Source organism: Bos grunniens, chromosome 15, assembly GCF_055505025.1.
Source record: "Bos grunniens cultivar Pamir isolate PY7600 chromosome 15, Bosgru_T2T1.0, whole genome shotgun sequence".
Classification (NCBI taxonomy): Eukaryota; Metazoa; Chordata; class Mammalia; order Artiodactyla; family Bovidae; genus Bos; species Bos grunniens.
Genome location: NC_141179.1, coordinates 73916578 through 73936109, shown reverse-complemented (window position 1 = coordinate 73936109; position 19532 = coordinate 73916578). Strand labels below are relative to the sequence as shown.

At 43.4% G+C, this 19532-nt stretch overlaps 1 long non-coding RNA gene across 14 annotated transcripts in view; it reads left to right on the top strand.

Moving 5' to 3' along the window:
- LOC147358457 (uncharacterized) overlaps positions 1–19532 on the top strand; it is a 72037-nt gene that overhangs the window by 28735 nt on the left and 23770 nt on the right. The gene's annotated exons all lie outside the window — the stretch shown is intronic.

The window sequence follows — 19532 nt, the reverse complement described above, 5'->3', positions numbered from 1 at the left end:
CTCTGGATATACTGGATTTTGCTTTTCTGATGACAGAGAGAAGTGGGCACAGAAGAAATTAGAGACATGAAGAGAGACAGAGACACAAAGAAGACAGAGAGAAAGACAGAGGTGAGAGATACACAGACCATGAGAGAGAGAGAAAGAGAGAGACAGGAGTGGGGAGAGTGAGAAAGGGAGGAAGGAAGAGACAGAGAGAGGATGAGAACAAACGAAAGGAAAAGAAATCAAAAACAACAAAGACCGAGACAAAGAGACATGGGGATCCTCAGAGAGACCCTCAGTTGTTCTGATGAGAGCAGGATGCTGTGGAACCAGGAAGTGAAGTCTGTTAAGAAGGTGATTAAACAGTGGGAGCCCCGCCAAAGTCATCTTCTACAGAGGATGTGTCCTTGTCCTCTAGCTGCCCACTGGCCTTGGATCTCTGCTCTCACCCTCCAACTGACTGACTGCACAGACTTGGGCTAAAGAGCCACAAGCCGACAGAAACACTCAAAAGTGGTAAAGGGTTGTTGTGTGGCAGAAATCAATACAACCTTGCAAAGCAATTTTCCTCCAATAAAAACCAACAAACAAACAAACCAAAGAGGTGAAGGTGTGGGAAGCCAGGAAACAGGGGCCTTGGTCATAACAAGGAAACACAGAAACCAACCATCCATCCATCCATCCGTCCATCCATCCGTCCATCCATCCATCCAGCCAGCCAGCCAGCATTTGCTCCTTCATGGAGGTGGCAGAAAGGCCACAGGGTTTTTCCAAAGCTGTTTTTATTTTCTACCTTGAGATCCCTATATGATGTTGCCCTGATCTTTTTCTTCCTTTTTTTTTTTTTTTAAATTAAAACTCATTATTAAAGCAGAGAGGTTCCTTCTTTCTGGGTGTAGGTTGGGATTGGGATCTTCCTGTTAGATTTTGGGAGTTCAAATTCTTGTGCTTCAGCTACCAACTGGCTGCTCTTGGGCTTCCCTGGTGGTCTGTGTTAGTCGCTCAGTCATGTCTGTCTCTTTGCGACCCCATGGATTGTAGCCCGCCAGGCTCCTCTGTCTATGGAATTCTCCAGGCAAGAATATTGGAGTGTGTTGCCATTTCCTTCTCTAAGGGATCTTCCTGACCCTGGGATTGAACCCAGGTCTCTTGCATTGCAGGCAGCTTCTTTACTGTCTGAGTCACCAGTGAAGTCTGCCTGGTGGTCTGGTGGTAAAGAATCCGCCTGCCAATGCAGATGACATATATTTGATCCCGGATCTGGGAAGATCCCACATGCCTTGGAGCAACTAAGCCCCTGTGCTGTGACTGTTAACACTGAAGTTCAAGCCTAGAGCCCAAGAGCTCAAGCACAGCAATGAAGACCCAGCCCAGCGAAAAATCAATTGATCAATCTATCTTCAGAAACTTCCCTGGTGATCCAGTGCGTAAGACTCGAGCTCACAATGCAGGGGGCCAGGGTTCTATCCCTGGTCAGGGAACTAGATCCCGCATGCCACAGCTCAGATCTGGCCCAGCCAAATAAATAAATAAAAAAGATCCTAACTCGCTTCTCTTTTCACCATGCAACAAAACCACAAATCAGAAACAATGTTAACAGAACAAATCCAGCGCTTTACTTCATTAAAACATGGCAGGACCCACAGGTATGGGAGGCCTTGATGCTCCAAGGTTTGGTGAGTGGATGTGACATCCTGCCTCACCTCTCCTGCTGGTGACTTCATGACCCTAGCTGGAAGCTTCTTCTATTCCAGCTGGAAACGGAGCTGCCCTGAGTCTGGAGACAAAGGCACCAGCCCACTCTCCAAAGGCTCATGAAGACGTGCATTTTCCACTGCTCGGCGTCTTATGTCAGAAGAAGAATGGAGGATGGGTGTAGGAACAAGACGTTTGTGGTTTTGTGAAAGTGAACACTTCAGACGTGAAAGCTTGTGGTGTTTGGTGTACTCCTAAAAGTGGGTGCAAAATGTTAGATCGTCTCATCTTTGGAGAAGGCAATGGCACCCCACTCCAGTACTCTTGCCTGGAAAATCCCATGGACAGAGGAGCCTGGTGGGCTGTAGTCCATGGGGTCGCTAAGAGTCAGACACAACTGAGCGACTTCACTTTCACTTTTCACTTTCATGCATTGGAGAAGGAAATGGCAACCCACTCCAGTGTTCTTGCCTGGAGAATCCCAGGAATAGGGGAGCCTGGTAGGCTGCCGTCTCTGGGGTCTCACAGAGTCGGACACGACTGAAGCGACTTAGCAGCAGCAGCAGCAGAACCCAAAAGCCACAAAACTGTGGGGAAACATAACAGAAATCTTTACATTTTTGGCCTGAAAGTGGTGAAGTCTACTTTGTTTTCCATGAGCCAGAACTCAGCGAAGGAAAGAGGCCTTACAGCCATTCACATTTTTGTATCTTCAATTTCCATTATCAATTAAAAGACAGTAAACTCTTATCCTGAATAGAAGTGCAATTAGATCTAATAATGAAATCATCAAGTACTACTGAGGTGGAACTTGGCAGTAATTAGTTTTTTGATACATAAATACAATTTCCAAATGCAATTTGTCCCTAAGCCCAGGCTGTTGATTTAATTCACCGTGTCTGCTCTTACAATGGAATGCGCAGGGAATGTATTCCAGTTCCTCAGGGCTGTGTCTCTCCAAGGAGAATGAGTGAGTTGCCTGACAACTGAAATTACCAGTTGGACATGGAGAGGAGGTGTTGGTTGTCTCTTCTGGGAATCAGGAGTGGGGGGAGAGTTGTGCCCCCAGGATCTCATTGACATGCAAATCTCTCTATCAGGATGCAAGCTGATGCTCTCTGCCTGTCCTTCTGCTATGTCTGTCTGTCTCTCCCCTTTCTTTCTGTCTCTGACACTCTTCCTCCATTCATCTACTTATGTATTCCCTCAAGCAAGCAAGCTAAATTGCTCCAGTCATGTCAGACTCTTTGCGACCCCATGGGGTCCTTTGCAACCCACCAGGCTCCTCTGTCCATGGGATTCTCCAGGCAAGAATACTGCAGTGGGTTGCCATTTCCTCCTCCAGGGGATCTTCCTGACGCAGGGATCAAACCTGTGTCTCTTGCGTCTCCTGAACTGGCAGGTGGGTTGTTTACCACTAGTGACAACTGGGAAGCCCATGTACTCCTTCATTCAATATTAACTGAAGGTCTAGGAAATTCTCTGGTGGTCTGGTGGTTAGGACCCTGTGCTTTCACTGCTGATGGCCCAGGTTTGATTCCTGGTCGGGGAACTAAGATCCCACTGGCTACATGGTGCAGCTGAAAAAATGAAGAAGAAACAATTATTTAAAAAATATGTATTTATTTAGGGTCTATTCTGTTAGGCGCTGAGACATAGCAGTTGAGAAAGCAGGTGTTTCTGTCCTCCAGGGACTGTTAGTCTAGTGTGTGCTTGCTCAGCTGCTTCAGTCATGTCCAACTCTTTGCAACCCCATGGACTGTAGCCCACCAGGCTCCTCTGTCCATGGGATTCTCCAGGCAGGAATACTGGAGTGGGTTGTCATGCCCTCTTCCAGGGGATTGTTCCTACCCAGGGATTGAACCCAGGTCTCCTGCATTTCAGGTAGATTCTTTACGGGTGAGCCACCTGGGAAATCCAGTCTAGTATTCAACAGTAAAGAACTATTTGTTACTTATCATTATTGTAGTGCTATGAAGGGTTCTATGAGAATGTAAAATAGGTCTCTATCCCAATCTGAGGGTTCAAGAAAGATTTCCCTGAGGAACTGAGAGCTTTGATCTGAAATAGGAACAGAACTTGAGCAGAGAATCTAGAGAAAGTAATCCAGGTAGAGAGAAGGCCAAAAGAAAATTGAGTGCAATAAAGAGATGTTGAGGATGCCACTCAGGGAGGATCAAAGGAAGGAGGAAGCAAGAGAAGTAAAGTGAGGCTGTGCAGTAGGAAAGGGCTAGATCCTTCAGGGCCTTGCAGCCCTTGTTTAAGGTTTAAAATTAGATGTTCTTTGAAGATTTTAAAAATAGAGGAGCAATCTGATTCTCCTTTATTAGTCACCAGTCTCCTTTAAACTTCGGTAATAATGTCCCTCTTAATTTGGAAGATCTCTTTGATCACTCTTCAAGTCAGTTTCCACCATCCCTCAGCATTTTCAGAGATTCCAGCTGGGAGGAAAGTATAGTGAGTAACAGACTCTCCATCAGTGACTTGTGATGTCAGAATTTCAATGTTCTGGCGCTTTGCAGCCCTAGCAATCATAATCAAAAGTACTTCAGGCAAAGGTTAAAGATTCATGATGTAGAGTCATCAGATAAGAAAAGTACCAGCTTCTAGATGAATACATATGTTTACCAAGACTTGACAAAGAATGATATCCACCAACTGCACCCCCACCTCCCACAACTACTGCCTTTCTAACCCAAATATTCTAAGGAGTACTCAGATAATTGCTCTTTTTTTCTCTCTCTTAATAAGCCTTGGGCCGTGGGTGTGTTAGGATTGACTTTGAGTTCTTTCTACAAAACATCAGAGTAAAGTATCTGTTGACTCAGTTTTCTAAATGACTGGAGATTCTACTTCTCGTTGAGCCAATGTGTTGATTAGGAGATGGTAAGCTGCTGTAACAAAGAGGCCCCAACACAGAGCAGTTTAAAGAGCCAAAAAGTCAATTCCTCTTTTACATAACATTCCTAATGTGAGCAGGCCAGGTCAGGTCTTATCTTGGTCATTTGGATCCCAAGTTCCTCACAAGACATTACTCCTCTATCCCCTGGCACTTTGTCTGCAGCAGTATAAACGATACTGGGTTATTGCTGCATGGAGATGTTAATTGGTGAGGAAGTGGGTAGAACCTCCCAGAAGTCATGTCCAGGTGTCTTTAAGTGGTACACATCACTTCTACTCAGAGTCCACTGGTGAAAATTTAGCTCATAAGGAGAATATAGCCATCTGTGGTCACACCTAACTGCCAAGGACACTGTGAATTATAATCTATATGGCTGGCTGAAGTTCTATTGTTGTGGAAGAAGGGAGAGTGAATTTTGATGGACAGTAAGATTCTCCACCACACCCAGTGTGCAGAGTGACTGAACAGTGGCCCCAGCTATTCACATCTCCCTACATTAGGATGGAATCTTTTTTTCCAGTCCCTTGAATTTGAGCTGGTGTTGTGCTCTGCTTTAGTCACTAGAATATAGTAGAATTGACAGTGTGCCAGCCCAAGCCTGAACCTCAGGAAAGCTTGTGTGCTCTCCTGCACCTTTGTATCCATCACTAAGGCCATCCTGAACAAGTGCTGATAGCTGGTCGACTCCCACGTCTGTGAGAAAGCCATGCCAAACTGCACAGAGCTGCCCGTGGGTGTATCAGTGTGTCCAACTGAGACCAAAAGAGCTGCTTGCTGACCCATAGACCCACGAGCCATAATAAAGGCTTTTTGTCTTAAGCTGCTGGGTTTGGGTCATTTGTTATCTCAGCAATTAGATAACTGACCCAACTTAAGCTATTTTCTCGCTATCTTTCTGTAGTCTCTGGGATTGGTTAAAAAGGAAGATTAAGGATGTGCTACCAATATAGAAGGATTAAACTGGAAGTTTTGATAGAAGTAATGAGATAGACAGTCCTCAGTTACCAAAATAGGTTGTGATATAGACCAAATGTGGTTTCCCAACTTGGGCCAGTGGTAAAGAACCTGCCTGGCAATGCAGGAGACATAAGAGATGTGGGTTTGATCCCTGGATTTGGAAGATCCCCTGGAGAAGGCAATAGCAAACCACTTCAGTATTCTAGCCTGGGAAATCCCATGGACAGAGGAGCCTGGTAGGCTATAGTCTATGGGATCACAAAAGAGTCAGACATGACTTAATGATTAAAAACTATAGCAACAACAGCAATATATAGTAGATATTTAATAAGTGTGGAGTAAATAATTTATTGAGCTAAAATCCTTGCCTTTAAAGAGCTTACTGTGTACATTGAGGAAACAGGAAAGAAGAAAATTGTAAAATAGTTTAAGTGGTATAATTTTTGTTTAAAAATACATATATATCAGTCCATGGACCAGAAATAATATCTGGAGAACTCTGCACTAAATGGTTAATAGTGGTTACCTTGTGAAGTCAGATTATGGGGAACTTTTTCTATGTAATATATTTCTAGAAGGTGTTATACAAAGCAAAAGTATTTTAGTCATTTAGTGTTTCAATGTTTAGTCAGGGAAAACAATAGGTTGTAAATAAGAGAACTGAAAATTTGTATATAATGCAAAACTGTGTCTGACTAGTTTTCAAATGAGTACAGCATGCAGCCAAGGCTTCCCAGGTGGCACTGTAGAAAAGAATCTGCCTGCCAATGCAGGAGATGCAGGAGACTTGGGAAGATCCCCTGAAGGAGGAAATGGCAACCCACTCCAGTATTCTTGCCTGGAAAATTCCATGGACAGGGGAGCCTGGTGGGCTACAGTCATGGGTTCGCAAGGGTCAAACACAACTTAGCAACCGAGTGCACACAGCATGCAGCAAGGTGATAGGAGTTCAGTGTGAATCTCAGACCATGTACTGGGGTGGTCAGGGAAGCCTCTAGGAATAACACTTTGAATCTTACTCATTATTCTGGGCTTTGAAGTAGATTTCCAAAAGGTGTCCAAGTCCTAATCTTCCTATTTGATCTCGGGATCTTGTTGTTCTTAGAAAAGCCAATGCCATCTGTTTTTGGAAGATGGCACTCACCTCCAGCTGCTAATTTGGACTTCTAAACCATTTAAAAAATTAATGGCTGTATAAAAGGTTTGCAACTCCCTCTTAAGAGTTTAATATCATATTTATAAACTCAGTCCATGTTGAGTTCCAGCATATTGCAAATAATTTACAGTGTTGTCCTGCTCAGAGCATAACTAATGTGGATTCACAGCTGTGCAGATAACTTTTCCTATCAGTGGATGATAAACTCTAAGTGGCCCCATTAGGATGAGGGGAAATAGTCCAGATTTTAAAAGCTGCATTGGGGCAACTGGGAGGGAAATTCTCCAGCAATGAATTCTCTTACCTGGAAATCATCTCTATGTAATAAATATAGCCAGCCTGATTGCTGCTGGTTATTATGCCTAGGATGAGTGGGCTGGTCATGAAGTTTATGGCTCTTTGGTTGGACTGCATGAACACTTTCCCAAGCAGTGGCTAAATACCAATAGTTTAGAAAGTGGGTCATCCAGCCCAGGGATCTTGAGGTCAAAAGGCAAGATCTGGAATGGCCAAATAGCTGGACAAATGTTGTGGATCTGGCTCCATTTGCTCCATAAGGATTATTTGCATAATGGGTATGTTTACTTGTTTCACTTGTGCCTCAACATCTTTTTAGTAATTTCTCGGTGTATTTTAGGATCATGCAAACTAGCTCTGTTCTTCCCAACAAACCAGGTGTGAGGTTCTTACACAATATTGTCTGCATCTTGAGAGTCCTAATTACACCAACTCCATTGACAGCCTTTTGGATGAAGCATCAAGGGTGTTTGATACGAAATTTAAATTGTAAATCTAGCTGAAAATTTTACACCCTGTTTTGTTCAGCCAGGGAGTCTATTTTCACTATGATTTTTGTTTGTTTTTGTCAAAGATTGATTAAGGAGTACCTATAATGTACTAAGGATGGTACTTGGTGATAGGGATTATATATATATATATATATATGACTCAGCTGGTAAACCATCTACCTGCAATGTGGGAGACCAGGGTTCGATCCCTGGGTTGGGAAGAGCTCCTGGAGAAAGGGAAACACTACCCACTCTAGTATTCTGGCCTGGAGAATTCCATGGACTCTATAGTCCACGGGGTCACAAAGAGTTGGACACAACTGAGTGACTTTCACTTTCATTTCATATATATAAACCCAACAACAACTGTCTTTTGTTTATCCTGTTCTCTCAGCCTAGAATTCCCTCCCCACTTCTGAAGCTGTTACTTTGGTACTATGCTGTTGTGCTGCACTAAGTCACTGAAGTCATGTCTGACTCCGTGTGACCCTATATACAGTAGCCTGCCAGGCTCCTCTGTCCATGGAATTCTCCAGACAAGAATACTGGAGTGGGTTGCCATACCCTCCCCCAGGGGATCTTCCCAACCCAGGGATCAAACCTGCATCGCTTACATCTCTTGCACTGGCAGAAGGGTTCTTTACCACTAATGCCACCTGAGAAGTGCTTTGGTATCATATCCAGAGCAAATGTAAGCACTGCTTTTCTTTTTAAATTGTGTCCTCTTGGGTCCTGGTTTCTGATGAAGCATCTCAGGAACCACCATAAGAGGCAGGAGAGAGAAACTAGATATCTAGAGAAGATTCTGGGCTGGTTGGTCCTCACCATCAACCAGGGCAGCTGTAGCTCCTATTCTATATTTGATAGATTAGCTTTTTGGTTGGGGGGGCAGATATTCATTGATGTTGGACTTGGCTTTATGGTATGCTTTGGCCAATGAAATGTGAATAGACGTGACAAGTTACCTTTTCTGAACCTGACCTTAGAGAGGCATTGCTCTTTCTACTCACCCTTCCTGAGAGCTTTCAGATTCAGCTACAAGACAAATATGCCCGAGGAAGTTGCATTTCTTCTAGCCTGATCCTTAGAGTGAGACACATAAGGCATAGCCAGACACTTGTTAATAATAAACTTATTGTGTGACACTGATATGTTTGTGGTTGTTTATAATGCAGTAGCAACTGATCGATACATGCATCTAATTAAGAGCTCATTTGGAGTAAGGATTTATTCATTCATTTGTTCCTTCATTAATTAAAAAATATATTGAGTGCCCTATACATACCAGGTAGAACACCACTGAAATAGGTGGTTTTTAAAATCTATTGGCTTTGCTTCTCTTCTTGACTTCTGCTCTTTACATTTGATATAAAATGGTTTATGGTCATTTATGTACATATGGAAAACTCAGCAGTGGCCACAGGACTGGAAAAGGTCAGTTTTCATTCCAATCCCAAAAAAAGGCAATGCCAAAGAATGCTCAAACTACTGCACAATTGCACTCATCTCACACGCTAGTAAAGTAATGCTGAAAATTCTCCAAGCCAGGCTTCAGCAATACGTGAACTGTGAACTTCCAGATGTTCAAGCTGGTTTTAGAAAAGGCAGAGGAACCAGAGATCAAATTGCCAACATCTGCTGGATCATGGAAAAAGCAAGAGAGTTCCAGAAAAACATCTATTTCTGCTTTATTGACTATGCCAAAGCTTTTGACTATGTGGATCACAACAAACTGTGGAAAATTCTGAAAGAGATGGGAATACCAGACCACCTGACCTGCCTATTGAGAAATTTGTATGCAGGTCAGGAAGCAACAGTTAGAACTGGACATGGAACAACAGACTGGTTCCAAATAGGAAAAGGAGTACTTCAAGGCTATATACTGTTACCCCGCTTATTTAACTTATATGCAGAGTACATCATGAGAAACGCTGGGCTGGAAGAAGCACAAGCTGGAATCAAGATTGGCGGGAGAAATATCAAGAACCTCAGATATGCAGATGACACCACCCTTATGGCAGAAAGTGAAGAGGAACTCAAAAGCCTCTTGATGAAAGTGAAAGAGGAGAGTGAAAAAGTTGGCTTAAAGCTCAACATTCAGAAAACTAAGATTATGGCATCTGGTCCCATCACTTCGAGGCAAATAGATGGGGAAACAGTGGAAACAGTGTCAGACTTTATTTTGGGGGGCTCCAAAATCACTGCAGATGGTGATTGCAGCCATGAAATTAAAAGATGCTTACTCCTTGGAAGGAAAGTTATGACCAACCTAGATAACATATTGAAAAGCAGAAACATTACTTTGCCAACAAAGGTCCGTCTAGTCAAGGTGTTTTTCCAGTGGTCATGTATAGATGTGAGAGTTGGACTGTGAAGAAAGCTGAGCACCGAAGAATTGATGCTTTTGAACTGTGGTGTTGGAGAAGACTCTTGAGAGTCCCTTGGACTGCAAGGAGATCCAACCAGTCCATCCTAAAGGAGATTAGCCCTGGGTGTTCACTGGAAGGAATGATGCTGAATCTGAAACTCCAATACTCTGGCCACCTCATGTGAAGAGTTGACTCTTGGAAAACACCCTGATGCTGGGAGGAATTGGGGGCAGGAGGAGAAGGGGACGACAGATGCCATCCAGATGGCTGGATGGCATCACCAACTCGATGGACATGAGTTTGGGTGAACTCTGGGAATTGGTGATGGACAGGGAGGCCTGGCATGCTGCGATTCATGGGGTCGCAAAGAGTCGGACGTGACTGAGCGACTGAACTGAACTGATGTATATATGTAGGGGCTTTCCTGGTGGCTCAGATGATAAAGTCTGCCTGTTATGCAGGAGATATGGATTCAGTCCTGGGTTGGGAAGATCCCCTGGAGAAGGGAATGGCTACTTGCTCCAGTATTCTTCCCTGGAGAATTCCATGGACAGAGGAGGCTGGCAGGCTACAGTCCATGGGGTCACAAAAAGTCAGACATGACTGAATGACTAACACTTTGAATTCATGTACATGTAGACCAAGAAATAAAATCAAGCCACATAATCACAGAAGAAAAATAGCACCAAAAACATCAGTTTGAAAAGTGACAAAGAACTGACAAGAAACAAATGTCAATTATGTCTCCTATATAAGCAAACCATATGTAAATACAGGTAGTTCAAAGCCATCTGTTACAGAAAGAGCTGCTCCATGATGAGAAAACTGGATACCAGGATCTACAATTCCAGTTCTTGCTCTGGGAACTGTGTGCCAAAGGAGTCTGTGGCAATCAGAGGCAAGAAGCAGCTGATATGACAAAGCTAGCTTTCCCCTGCCCTGTGTGATGAGAGTCTATCTTTCAGGCCTGGGGAAAGTGCCAGAGATGGTCTGAATGTATTTAGAATGAATCTTCTTAATGATCTGTCAAGTTCAGTGAAATTGCCAGACCTGGGCTTTAATAACTTCCTGGTTTTTAGTACCTGAGACTATAAAGATAATATACAGGCCACAGAGGATGGAGAGTGGCCAGGGTGTGGTGGAAAGGCAGGGGTCGGGGAAGTTGGAGCTGCCATCAGGATAGGTGGCACGTGTAAACCTATCCATCTGGGTTTCATGGCTGCACACCTGTCTTTGCAGCTGGAGACAAGGGGATGGGGAGGGGAGAGGTGAAGCAGCTAGGGACTTAATTGGGAAATAGACAAAGCTTGAATATGAAGGCCCTCTGGCCTGCTTTTTTACAAAGCCTTCAGAAAACTAAGATCATGGCATCTGGTCCCATCACTTCGTGGCAAATAGATGGGGAAACAATGGAAACAGTGACAGACTTTATTTTTGGGGGCTCCAAAATCACTGCAGATGGTGACTGCAGTCATGAAATTAAAAGAAGCTTGCTTCTTGGAAGAAAAGTTATGACCAACCTAGACAGCATATTAAAAAGCAGAGACATTACTCTGCCTACAAAGCTCTGTCTAGTCAAAGCTATGTTTTTTTCCAGTGGTCATGTATGGATGTGAGAATTGGAGTATAATGAAAGCTGAGCGCCAGAAAAATTGATGTTTTTGAACTGTGGTGTTGGAGAAGACTCTTGAGACTCCCTTGGACTGCAAGGAGATCCAACCAGTCCATCCTAAAGGAAATCAGTCCCGAATATTCATTGGAAGGACTGATACTGAAGCTGAAATTCCAATACTTTGGTCCCTGATGGGAAGAACTGACTCACTGGAAAAGACCCTGATGCTGGGAAAGATTGAAGGCGGGAGGAGAAGGGGATGAGGATGAGATGGTTGAAAGGCATCACTGACTTAATGGACATGAATTTGAGTAAACTCTGGGAGTTGGTGATGGACAGGGAAGCCTGGTGTGCTGCAACCCATGGGGTCACAGAATTGGACATGACTGAGCAACTGAACTGAACTTGAATCCTGTCTTCTCTTGTTCCCATACTCCATTCGTATCCTCTTTCCCATCTATCCCATTTTCCTCTCTCAATGGCATTTGTCTGTCAATTGTCTTATAAATCACAGTGTCTTAGGACTCAGTGGTGTTTCAGAGTCACCAGGAGCAGCAGTACGGACTCTTCATTTTATACATAGGAAATTTGAAACTGACTTCATTGCCCAGTAGGTCAGTTGCAGCCTCAGGATTGGGTCTCTTGATCTCACATGACACTGTCTCCAGTACTCAAGTGGGAATTAATCTCTGCTAAAGGCTTGAGACATTATCATCACCCCAAGACTATTGAAGAAGAAAGAATATAATAATAAAGGTACAAAAAGATGAAAGCATAAATCATGAAATTTCAGGTTCTAAGTATAGGCAAGAAATAAAGATATCTCTGGAGTGATGAGAACCTCCAATACATCTCAAATTAAGCTCTGTCTACACTCCTATTTTTCCTGGGGAAGGGGGAATCTTTTTGAATGAGACAGCCCCCAAATCAGCCTGTTGTAAAAGAGGGACCATCTTTTCAGAAGTTCTGTATGCACAGCCACTTTGAGGGGGCTTTGTTGTTCAGTCACTAAGTCATGTCTCACTCTTTGCAACCCTATGGACTGCAACACGCCAGGCTTCCCTGTCCTTTGCTAACTGGAATTGGAGATTGAAATAGAAATTAAATTTAAAACCACATTTCTAGCATACCTGAGTTTCTGGTTTGCAGTTAATCCCAGTTTTCCCTATTCTTTAATTTATCTACAAGTCCTGTTTTCTGATGAAGTTATTGCTTTCTTAGATCTCTTTATTTCCAATGTCCGCACCAGTAGTTGGCTTTCTTGATACTAAGCAGTATTTTTCTTTTATAACTCCATGAAAGTTACTGAATCCAGAGGAGAAGTAGTGGCCTTGGGATGCTGAGGTCAGATGATCCATTAGGCTCACCCATTAAATGATCTGGTCCAGAACACCAGTTTTGTGACCCAAGGTTCAAATTCTGGCTTAATGGTCTTAAGAGTTATTCTATATTCTGAACCTTCTGTATTACCTGCGAATATGCAATCTGGAAATGTCCAGAATATAATGTGCCATTTTCCTCCTTTGAGCCATCTCCCAAATGCCTACACTTCCCCCGTTCCCTTCACAAAGGAGAGAGTCAAGGTAGGGTCAGAAGGTTTCAGTGAGTATTGGTACGTGGTCCCTTTTTTCCTTCTTAAGGATGTCCTCAGTACCAACATCAACATGGCTTCTAATGTGTTAATGCTGATATGTCCTAAGAAAAGGAATCCAAAAGTGGGATAACGTTTCTTCGGACATTCTACATTTTCAAGTTTGTAAACAGGCTCTCCTGAGTTTTGCTTCTGGGACCAGCAGGGTTGCCTTTTCTTCAACTCCAAAGAAAAAGGTATTGGTGTGATTAGAGATGACATCACAATTTCGGGGGGCAGAGCTGTTGAATTTAGTCATTTCCTTGGCCATGGCAAAACTCAGAGTAGGTAATGTATAGATAAAGGAAGAAGACGTAAATAATCAAACAGATTTTTTTCTCTTTTTCCGTTAGCTTATTCAAATCTTCAAAGAACCCTCCTACCTTTTTTTTTTTTTTGGTCCGGCCAGCACAGAACATGGTATTTAGTTTCCTAACCAGGGATTGAACCAAGCCCCCTGCAGTGGAAGACACTGGAATCACAGAGTCTTAACCACTGGACCATTAGAGGAGTCCCTAAAAAGGTACTTTTAAGGTGATAGGAATCGCCTGGCGCTCCGAGTGGTTGGGACTCTGTGCTCCCACTGCTGAGGGCCGGAGTTCAGTCCCTGTTTAGGGAACTAGGATCCTGCAGGCCACACAGTATGGCTGAAAAACCAGAAAACAAAAACAAAACAAATCCCCTAAAATCCCCAAAAGGTGAAGGGACATAATTCTCATTTATTAACCATCTCACACTCAGGCAAGTTTCCTTCTAATAGAGTCAACCACATTAGAACTTTGTAGGGAGCCACCTACCTGCACAGGTTATGTGGACAGAGTGAATCCTTGTGGAAAAGGTCATCCATCATTTCTGCTGGGAGGCCTCCAGGCAAGGCTGCTACAGGTGGAACAGTTGCCCCTTTCTTAGAGACTGGCTTTCATGGCAGGACTCAGGTGCCTACTATAAGTTCTCTGTTGAGTACCCGTGGGCCAGTCGCCTAGCTAAACTTCAGTCCAGCGAGGCTACTGGGCTCCCAGACCACATCCCATGGGTGCATATTGAGACGGACAGTGGGAGTGCAAGAGAGGCTTTCTGGAAAACTCTCCAGTGTCAAATCAAGCCACAGCAAACCACCCCATACTCAGTGTGTTCCATCTCTCACGCCCTCTAAGTCCTCACCATGACCCAACAGGAAAAACATACACACTTCCTCTGTCTTGCAATTCCACGCATGATTGTTGACCTCCCAAACCATTAGCACCTGGGGGGAAGCCCTCAATCTTAAAAAAAAAACAAAAAAAACAAAGGCAAAACAAACCTAAGACTACTTTCTTCTCCTCTAGAAGAAAAATATTTATTTCCTTCTGGAAGGAATAGAGAGGGAGCAGTTAGGGACAGAGCAGATGGTTCTTTTCTCAGGAGTAGGTTGCGCCACTATTAATGAAACAAAATTAAGGGAGGGCAAGTCCCCGTGGCTGGATTTTCATAGTGAGACAGGTTGGGTGGTCATCTCCTGCTATAAGCCTTTCATGGAACTAAAATTGAAGTTCACTGGTTCCTTGTTTACCTGAGATCCCCCAGGGAGTATATAGCAAAATGTGGATTAAAAATTGGGACTTTTCTGATTCTAACAGTCATGATATTTCCATTGTACCAGAGTGCATAGCTTTTAGGTCTGACCCTAACTAATAAGTACACATTGTGAGCAAAAGAAAAAAAAAAAGCCATTTAAACTTAACTCTGAGGCTTGTTTGATACAGACACGGAGGGTGCTGTGCAGGAAGAAATAAATCTGGATGCCCTCTTTGTTCCTTACTGATGCCCGCTCCTCCCGTGTGAATGCTCACCCAGAGCTCAGGCAGCAGGTGGATGTGGGAGGGTTAAGGGGTGTTGATGAAAACAACCAAAGAAAATATGGATTCCAATTCCATTAGCGCTCAGCCTGAAAGAACTTTCCTTCCTTGGAGGGACGCAAAGAGCCACTAAAGGACAGTTGCCAGACCCTTCACTTGTTTCTTGGAAGCTAATGGACCATGAGAGGAAGGATCTTCACACAACTCCAGATGCAGCCAAGGAAGGAGCTCTTAAGCGCTGCCTGATGATTACAAATGTCTATCTTTTATCATTTTATTTTATTTTTGGTCACATTACACAGCATGTGGGAGCTTTGTTCTTCAAAAGGGGATCAACCTGTTCTGCCTGCCGTGGAAGGAGGGAGTCCTAACCACTGGACTGTCAGGGAATTCCTGAAATGTCTTTTTTTAAAAACACACTTTGTGTGGCCAACTCAGGACTATCAGAAGCCTGTTCTCTCCTTTTCTTCCAGTTTCTAGCTTTAGGTATAGGATTGGTTGATTAATGAGTTCATTTAATGGCCAATAATTTATTAGCTCAGGAAGGAATTTCAAAAGTCAGTCTGAGACCCTCAGTCTCCCAGCTGGGTTCTTATTAGGGTCAGGCTCAGGGCTGGTGGATCAATATATGCTCATTCATTTATTCACCTGTTTTTCTGTTTGATATGTTTGTGTCCTTGGCATTGTACTAAGTTAATGTTTCCAAATATGTGCTTTGTATGACTCTTTTTTTTAATCATAGCACAAGCTGAATATTGTTTATTTATAGGATATTAACTGGGTTAGAAAAATGTGAAACTATCACATCAAATTTAGAATTTCACAATTATCATTTCTTAGAAGGTAGCAGAAATAGATAACTAAAAGAGGGCAAATTTAAAGAAAAAAAAATTGAACAATAGTAGAGAGTAAGTGTCTGTCCATCAGATGGTGAGCCTTCACCATGGCTGTAATCTCTATAGTACCTAGCACAGTGCCTGGCATACAACAGGTGCTCAATAAATGTTGCTTGAGTGGACTGAGCTCCTATGCCTGGTAAACATATCACTGAGCTGGAGGTATGTAGAGCTGTTTTGGTAGATGTGTTTAGTAGATCTGACTTTCCTCTCTGGCTTGTCACTGATCTCAACTTGGGAGCTGGGAATATCAGCTTAGATTTTCTGTAAGAAGCATCAGAAGTTTAAAGGTTAACCAAAACAACAGAGGTGGTGATGATGATAATGTGATTGATTGAATGCTTCCTCCCTCCTAGGCATCGTTTTAGGGGAGAACACATGCCTCTAATTCCTCACCTTTACTATGACTCTGTGATACAGTAGCACAGTGTCAGCTGCTCACTCGTGTCTGACTCTTTGCGCCTCCGCAGACTGTAGCCCATAGTGAGCAGGCTCCTCTGTCCCTGGGATTCTCCAGACAAGAATACTGGAGTGGGTTGCCATTCCCTTCTCCAGGGCGTCTTCCTGACCCAGGAATTGAACCTGAGTCTCCTGCATTGCAGACAATTTCTTTACCATAAGAGCAACAGGGAAGTCCACTCTGTGATATAGGTTCCTTTTTACAGATGGGGAAATATAGGCTTGTTGTTTGGTGGGTGATGGTGGCTAATGTCACTTAGCTGCATGTGTCAAAGCAAGAAAAGGAATCCTTGTACGTCTGACACCAAGGTATTTGACACATTTTTTCTCTGGACAGCACTGTCCATTGAGACTTTTTGCTCAAATGTGGCTAACAAAGCCATCCAAATGCTAATTTGTACATCACTTGACTGATTACGGATCAGGACCGACTGCATCTGAATGGCAGTTCAAAATGGCTGAATTACCTCCCTGCTACAGTTGGGAAGACAGGAAATTGTGCTCATGCAGCCATCAAGGTTTCCAATTATATTTTTTCATTTCATTCCACAAGAGAAAAGAGGAAAAAATCCAGCCAACCTTGAGCTCTCTTGAAAAATCTTTGAACTGTGGATTTTACATTAAGCTACATCTTGTAACTGAAAGATGGGTCAAGGGGAGAGGAAGGGCTGGGGGTGAATGGCAGAGGTTTGGGAAAATGGGATCACATGACCATCTGTTTGCCTGCAAGATAAGAAAAAGGTAATTTAGAACCCTGTCCTTCTCTAAATTGTAATGACTTTGTGCTTGCATTTCTTTGTTATCCCAGTGAGGGATAATAAAGTTGATAATCTTTCAACAGGGCTCTGCAGGACATTCCTTGTCTGCTTCAGATCATCTCAAGCCATTTACTCCAGCTATTGTGGGCAACTGGTTCTGCAGACTGAGACCAGCTTCATGTAGGGCCCACCCAAATGCTCCCCTCTCCTACTTCTCACCAAGGACCCCTCTGACTTAATAATGTCAGCCACCTATGGGAATAGAGGCATCCCTCAAACTCAAAGAAATCAGTGACACTATGGTGCCCCTCATGATGAGACAGAAACTGATACATAAAACACTCCTCTTTTACTTTCCTGGAGGATGGCTCTGATATGCACTTCCGTGAAGAGGAACTAAAAAGCCTCTTGAAAGTGAAAGAGGAGAGTGAAAAAGTTGGCTTAAAGCTCAACATTCAGAAAACGAAGATCATGGCATCCGGTCCCATCACTTCATGGCAAATAGATGGGGAAACAGTGTCAGACTTTATTTTTCTGGGCTCAAAAATCACTGCAGATGGTGACTGCAGCCATGAAATTAAAAGACGCTTGCTCCTTGGAAGGAAAGTTATGACCAACCTAGATAGCATATTCAAAAGCAGAGACATTACTTTGCCAACAAAGGTTCGTCTAGTCAAGGCTATGGTTTTTCGGGTGGTCATGTATGGATGTGAGAGTTGGACTGTGAAGAAGGCTGAGTGCCAAAGAATTGATGCTTTTGAACTGTGGTGTTGGAGAAGACTCTTGAGAGTCCCTTGGACTGCAAGGAGGTCCAACCAGTCCATTCTGAAGGAGATCAGCCCTGGGATTTCTTTGGAAGAAATGATGCTAAAGCTGAAACTCCAGTACTTTGGCCACCTCGTGCGAAGAGTTGACTCATTGGAAAAGACTCTGATGCTGGGAGGGGTTGGGGGCAAGAGGAGAAGGGGACAACAGAGGATGAGATGGCTGGATGGCATCACTGACTCGATGGACGTGAGTCTGGGTGAACTTGGGGAGTTGGTGATGGACAGGGAGGCCTGGCGTGCTGTGATTCATGGGGTCGCAAAGAGTCGGACATGACTCAGTGACTGATCTGATCTGATCTGATCTGATGTGTCCAGGAAGGTTCTGGGGAAACCAGTAACCAGTAGCCCATCGTGGTGGCCAACTCAAAACACGTACTTGTGAGAATACCAAAGGATTGTTTTGGGACTGAATCTTCTCTTGACTACCGACAACCCACTGATCAATGTGGTGTCTCAAAAAATAAAAATCAGTCATTCATTCAACAAGCTCACATAGAGCATCTAGTTATGTACCCACAAAACTGTCTACAGCTACAAGGAAGAGAAGAGCAAAGAGGTCTTCTTCTTGTGTGCCTGTTTTTTTCTGGGAGGATAATCTTATTGGGTATCTCCTAGCTTACTGGAAAAAAACACATTAGACCTAGATTGAGGTGGAATTTAAGTTAAAGATGCAGAAAGCATGAGAGAGATTAGTCACTTGTGTTATATTCTGTGAAAAACTGTCAAATGTGGCCTTAAATAAATCACAGAAAACTGTGAAAAAAAATACATCCTTGTATTGGTCATCCCTTTTTTCCTGTTTCACTCTCCCATGTCCCTTACTTCTTCCAGCCCCCAGGGATAGTGTTTCCAAATAAACCATGCATACCAAAGGAACTTTTGCTTTAGAATGTTTTATGGGGTCACTCACATAAAGAAGGAGAAGGCAATGGCACCCCACTCCAGTACTCTTGCCTGGAAAATCCCACGGACAGAGGAGCCTGGTAGGCTGCAGTCCATGGGGTCTCTGGGAGTCAGACACGACTGAGCGACTTCACTTTCACTTTTCACTTTCATGCATTGGAGAAGGAAATGGCAACCCACTCCAGTGTTCTTGCCTGGAGAATCCCAGGGACGGGGGAGCCTGGTGGGCTGCAGTCTATGGGGTCGCACAGAATTGGACATGACTGAAGCGACTTAGCAGCAACAGCACATAAAGATTCTAAGAGTAATTAGATGAATAACTCAAATTGCATAGCATTTTATAATACACTAAGCTTCTCCACACGATACCCCTTTTATCTGCACAACCACCAACTATACATACATACGCACACATGTGTAGCATGTAGGACATGGATTATTACTGTTCTCGTGTCCTAATGAGACAGCTGAGGTTCCCAGGGGTGAAGGACTGCATCCAGAGGCATACAGAAGGCAACGAGAGTAGATCTTGAAGAAGAACAAGCTCTTCTTAAGCAAGTGCTCAGCTATTTCAATCCTGCAGGCTCTGATTTCAGGCCAGTTTGCTTCATAAGCAGTCCCTTTCCTCAGAAAAATAGCAGGAAGATATATATATATATATATATATATATATATATATATATATATAAATTTATATTTATATATAAAAGGTACAAAAGTATGTGTATATATATAAATAAGATACACATGCACACACATA